The sequence below is a fragment of the Leptodactylus fuscus genome, chromosome 11 (assembly GCF_031893055.1).
Source record: "Leptodactylus fuscus isolate aLepFus1 chromosome 11, aLepFus1.hap2, whole genome shotgun sequence".
Lineage (NCBI taxonomy): Eukaryota > Metazoa > Chordata > Amphibia > Anura > Leptodactylidae > Leptodactylus > Leptodactylus fuscus.
This window is the reverse complement of record NC_134275.1, coordinates 79262161-79268644: the sequence shown is the minus strand read 5'-3', so window position 1 is coordinate 79268644 and position 6484 is coordinate 79262161.

The window sequence follows — 6484 nt, the reverse complement described above, 5'->3', positions numbered from 1 at the left end:
AACTTTTGAAGAACCGAAAGAGGGACAAAATTTGCGCGCAGCGGCAAATTTATCCCCGCCCACTTTTGTGTTGACTCCGCCCACTCGTTAATTTTTCATGTGCCCGCACACAGTATAATCCTCCTACAGTCACCCGTAAATTATATGTCCCCCCCTCCATCTCTCCCCATTTTCATATACACCCTTCATCTACCCCCAGTTTCATGTCCCCCTTCCATCTCTGCCCCCAGATTCATGTCCCCTCCATCTCTGTCCCCAGATTCATGTCCTCTCCATCTCTGCCCCCAGATTCATGTTCCCACATCTCTGCCCCCAGATTCATGTCCTCTCCATCTCTGCCCCCAGATTCATGTCCCCTCCATCTCTGCCCCCAGATTCATGTCCCCTCCATCTCTGCCCCCAGATTAATGTCCCTCCATCTTTGCCCCCAGATTCATGTCCCCTCCATCTGTGCCACCAGATTCATGTCCCCTCCATCTCTACCCCCAGATTCATGTCCCCTCCATCTCTGCCCCCAGATTCATGTCCCCTCCATCTCTGCCCCCAGATTCATGTCCCCCATCTCTGCCCCCAGATTCATGTCCCCTCCATCTCTGCCCCCAGATTCATGTCCCCTCCATCTCTGCCCCAGATTCATGTCCCCTCCATCTCTGCCCACGGACTCATGTCCCCTCCATCTCTGCCCCCAGATTCATGTCCCCTCCATCTCTGCCCCCAGATTCATGTCCCCTCCATCTCTTCCCCAGATTCATGTCCCCTCCATCTTTGCCCCCAGATTCATGTCCCCTCCATCTCTGCCCCCAGATTCATGTCCCCTCCATCTTTGCCCCCAGATTCATGTCCCCTCCATCTCTGCCCCTGGACTCATGTCCCCTCCATCTTTGCCCCCAGATTCATGTCCCCCATCTCTGCCCCCAGACTCATGTCCCCTCCATCTCTGCCCCCAGATTCATGTCCCCCCATCTCTGCCCCCAGATTCATGTCCCCTCCATCTCTGCCCCAGATTCATGTCCCCTCCATCTCTGCCCCAGACTCATGTCCCCCCATCTCTGCCCCCAGATTCATGTCCCCTCCATCTCTGCCCCCAGATTAATGTCCCTCCATCTTTGCCCCCAGATTCATGTCCCCTCCATCTGTGCCACCAGATTCATGTCCCCTCCATCTCTGCCCCCAGATTCATGTCGCCTCCATCTCTGCCCCCAGATTCATGTCCCCTCCATCTCTGCCCCCAGATTCATGTCCCCCATCTCTGCCCCCAGATTCATGTCCCCTCCATCTCTGCCCCCAGATTCATGTCCCCTCCATCTCTGACCCAGATTCATGTCCCCTCCATCTCTGCCCCCGGACTCATGTCCCCTCCATCTCTGCCCCCAGATTCATGTCCCCTCCATCTCTTCCCCAGATTCATGTCCCCTCCATCTTTGCCCCCAGATTCATGTCCCCTCTATCTCTGCCCCCAGATTCATGTCCCCTCCATCTTTGCCCCCAGATTCATGTCCCCTCCATCTCTGCCCCAGATTCATGTCCCCCCTCCATCTCTGCCCCCAGATTAATGTCCCTCCATCTTTGCCCCCAGATTCATGTCCCCTCCATCTCTGCCCCCGGACTCATGTCCCCTCCATCTTTGCCCCCAGATTAATGTACCCTCCATCTCTGCCCCCAGACTCATGTCCCCTCCATCTCTGCCCCCAGATTCATGTCCCCTCCATCTCTGCCCCCAGATTCATGTCCCCCCCATCTCTGCCCCCAGATTCATGTCCCTCCATCTCTGCCCCCAGATTCATGTCCCCTCCATCTCTGCCCCAGATTCATGTCCCCCCTCCATCTCTGCCCCCAGATTAATGTCCCTCCATCTTTGCCCCCAGATTCATGTCCCTTCCATCTCTGCCCCCAGATTCATGTCCCCTCCATCTCTGCCCCCAGATTCATGTCCCCCCCATCTCTGCCCCCAGATTCATGTCCCCTCCATCTCTGCCCCAGATTCATGTCCCCCATCTCTGCCCCCAGATTCATGTCCCCTCCATCTCTGCCCCAGATTCATGTCCCCTCCATCTCTGCCCCCAGATTCATGTCCCCCCCATCTCTGCCCCCAGATTCATGTCCCCTCCATCTCTGCCCCCAGATTCATGTCCTCTCCATCTCTGCCCCCAGATTCATGTCCCCTCATCTCTGCCCCCAGATTCATGTCCCTCCATCTCTGCCCCCAGATTCATGTCCCCCATCTCTGCCCCCAGATTCATGTCCCCTCCATTTCTGCCCCAGATTCATGTCCCCTCCATCTCTGCCCCCAGATTCATGTCCTCTCCATCTCTGCCCCCAGATTCATGTCCCCTCATCTCTGCCCTCAGATTCATGTCCCTCCATCTCTGCCCCCAGATTAATGTCCCTCCATCTCTGCCCCCAGATTCATGTCCCCCCCATCTCTGCCCCCAGATTCATGTCCCCTCCATCTCTGCCCCAGATTCATGTCCCCCATCTCTGCCCCCAGATTCATGTCCCCTCCATCTCTGCCCCAGATTCATGTCCCCTCCATCTCTGCCCCAGATTCATGTCCCCTCCATCTCTGCCCCCGGACTCATGTCCCCTCCATCTCTGCCCCCAGATTCATGTCCCCTCCATCTCTTCCCCAGATTCATGTCCCCTCCATCTCTTCCCCAGATTCATGTCCCCTCCATCTTTGCCCCCAGATTCATGTCCCCTCTATCTCTGCCCCCAGATTCATGTCCCCTCCATCTTTGCCCCCAGATTCATGTCCCCTCCATCTCTGCCCCAGATTCATGTCCCCCCTCCATCTCTGCCCCAGATTCATGTTCCCCATCTCTGCCCCCAGATTCATGTCCCCTCCATCTCTGCCCCAGATTCATGTCCCCTCCATCTCTGCCCCCAGATTCATGTCCCCCCCATCTCTGCCCCCAGATTCATGTCCCCTCCATCTCTGCCCCCAGATTCATGTCCTCTCCATCTCTGCCCCCAGATTCATGTCCCCTCATCTCTGCCCCAGATTCATGTCCCTCCATCTCTGCCCCCAGATTCATGTCCCCCATCTCTGCCCCCAGATTCATGTCCCCTCCATCTCTGCCCCAGATTCATGTCCCCTCCATCTCTGCCCCCAGATTCATGTCCTCTCCATCTCTGCCCCCAGATTCATGTCCCCTCATCTCTGCCCCCAGATTCATGTCCCTCCATCTCTGCCCCCAGATTAATGTCCCTCCATCTCTGCCCCCAGATTCATGTCCCCCCCATCTCTGCCCCCAGATTCATGTCCCCTCCATCTCTGCCCCAGATTCATGTCCCCCATCTCTGCCCCCAGATTCATATCCCCTCCATCTCTGCCCCAGATTCATGTCCCCTCCATCTCTGCCCCAGATTCATGTCCCCTCCATCTCTGCCCCCGGACTCATGTCCCCTCCATCTCTGCCCCCAGATTCATGTCCCCTCCATCTCTTCCCCAGATTCATGTCCCCTCCATCTTTGCCCCCAGATTCATGTCCCCTCTATCTCTGCCCCCAGATTCATGTCCCCTCCATCTTTGCCCCCAGATTCATGTCCCCTCCATCTCTGCCCCAGATTCATGTCCCCCCTCCATCTCTGCCCCCAGATTAATGTCCCTCCATCTTTGCCCCCAGATTCATGTCCCCTCCATCTCTGCCCCAGATTCATGTCCCTCCATCTCTGCCCCCAGATTCATGTCCCCTCCACCTCTGCCCCAGATTCATGTCCCCTCCATCTCTGCCCCCAGATTCATGTCCCCTCCATCTCTGCCCGCAGACTCATGTCCCCCCATCTCTGCCCCCAGATTCATGTCCCTCCATCTCTGCCCCCAGACTCATGTCCCCCCCATCTCTGCCCCCAGATTCATGTCCCTCCATCTCTGCCCCAGATTCATGTCCCCCCCATCTCTGCCCCCAGATTCATGTCCCTCCATCTCTGCCCCCAGATTAATGTCCCCTCCATCTCTGCCCCCAGATTCATGTCCCCTCCATCTCTGCCCCCAGATTCATGTCCCCTCCATCTCTGCCCCCAGATTCATGTCCTCTCCATCTCTGCCCCCAGATTCATGTCCCCTCATCTCTGCCCCCAGATTCATGTCCCTCCATCTCTGCCCCCAGATTAATGTCCCTCCATCTCTGCCCCCAGATTCATGTCCCCCCCATCTCTGCCCCCAGATTCATGTCCCCTCCATCTCTGCCCCAGATTCATGTCCCCCATCTCTGCCCCCAGATTCATGTCCCCTCCATCTCTGCCCCAGATTCATGTCCCCTCCATCTCTGCCCCAGATTCATGTCCCCTCCATCTCTGCCCCCGGACTCATGTCCCCTCCATCTCTGCCTCCAGATTCATATCCCCTCCATCTCTTCCCCAGATTCATGTCACCTCCATCTTTGCCCCCAGATTCATGTCCCCTCTATCTCTGCCCCCAGATTCATGTCCCCTCCATCTTTGCCCCCAGATTCATGTCCCCTCCATCTCTGCCCCAGATTCATGTCCCCCCTCCATCTCTGCCCCCAGATTAATGTCCCTCCATCTTTGCCCCCAGATTCATGTCCCCTCCATCTCTGCCCCCAGATTCATGTCCCCTCCATCTCTGCCCCAGATTCATGTCCCTCCATCTCTGCCCCCAGATTCATGTCCCCTCCACCTCTGCCCCAGATTCATGTCCCCTCCATCTCTGCCCCCAGATTCATGTCCCCTCCATCTCTGCCCCCAGACTCATGTCCCCCCCATCTCTGCCCCCAGATTCATGTCCCTCCATCTCTGCCCCCAGACTCATGTCCCCCCCATCTCTGCCCCCAGATTCATGTCCCTCCATCTCTGCCCCAGATTCATGTCCTCTCCATCTCTGCCCCCAGATTCATGTCCCCACATCTCTGCCCCCAGATTCATGTCCCCTCCATCTCTGCCCCCAGACTCATGTCCCCCCCATCTCTGCCCCCAGATTCATGTCCCTCCATCTCTGCCCCCAGACTCATGTCCCCCCATCTCTGCCCCCAGATTCATGTCCCTCCATCTCTGCCCCCAGATTCATGTCCCCTCCATCTCTGCCCCCAGATTCATGTCCCCTCCATCTCTGCCCCCAGACTCATGTCCCCCCCATCTCTGCCCCCAGATTCATGTCCCTCCATCTCTGCCCCCAGATTCATGTCCCCTCCATCTCTGCCCCCAGATTCATGTCCCCTCCATCTCTGCCCCCAGACTCATGTCCCCCCATCTCTGCCCCCAGATTCATGTCCCTCCATCTCTGCCCCAGATTCATGTCCCCTCCATCTCTGCCCCCAGATTCATGTCCCCTCTATCTCTGCCCCAGATTCATGTCCCCCCTCCATCTCTGCCCCCAGACTCATGTCCCCCCATCTCTGCCCCCAGATTCATGTCCCTCCATCTCTGCCCCAGATTCATGTCCACTCCATCTCTGCCCCCAGATTCATGTCCCCTCCATCTCTGCCCCAGATTCATGTCCCCCCTCCATCTCTGCCCTCAGACTCATGTCCCCCCATCTCTGCCCCCAGATTCATGTCCCTCCATCTCTGCCCCAGATTCATGTCCACTCCATCTCTGCCCCCAGATTCATGTCCCCTCCATCTCTGCCCCAGATTCATGTCCCCCCTCCATCTCTGCCCCCAGACTCATGTCCCCCCATCTCTGCCCCCAGATTCATGTCCCTCCATCTCTGCCCCAGATTCATGTCCACTCCATCTCTGCCCCCAGATTCATGTCCCCTCCATCTCTGCCCCCAGATTCATGTCCCCTCCATCTCTGCCCCCAGATTCATGTCCCCTCCATCTCTGCCCCCAGATTCATGTCCTCTCCATCTCTCCCCCAGATTCATGTCCCCTCCATCTCTGCCCCAGATTCATGTCCCTCCATCTCTGCCCCCAGATTCATGTCCCCTCTATCTCTGCCCCCAGATTCATGTCCCTCCATCTCTGCCCCCAGATTCGTGTCCCCTCTATCTCTGCCCCCAGATTCGTGTCCCTCCATCTCTGCCTCCAGATTCATGTCCCTCCATCTCTGCCCCCAGATTCATGTCCTCTCCATCTCTCCCCCAGATTCATGTCCCCTCCATCTCTGCCCCCAGATTCATGTCCCCTCCATCTCTGCCCCAGATTCATGTCCCTCCATCTCTGCCCCCAGATTCATGTCCCCTCTATCTCTGCCCCCAGATTCATGTCCCTCCATCTCTGCCCCCAGATTCGTGTCCCCTCTATCTCTGCCCCCAGATTCGTGTCCCTCCATCTCTGCCTCCAGATTCATGTCCCTCCATCTCTGCCCCCAGATTCATGTCCTCTCCATCTCTCCCCCAGATTCATGTCCCCTCCATCTCTGCCCCCAGATTCATGTCCCCTCCATCTCTGCCCCCAGATTCATGTCCCCTCCATCTCTGCCCCCAGATTCATGTCCCCTCCATCTCTGCCCCCAGATTCATGTCCCCTCCATCTCTGCCCCAGATTCGTGTCCCTCCATCTCTGCCTCCAGATTCATGTCC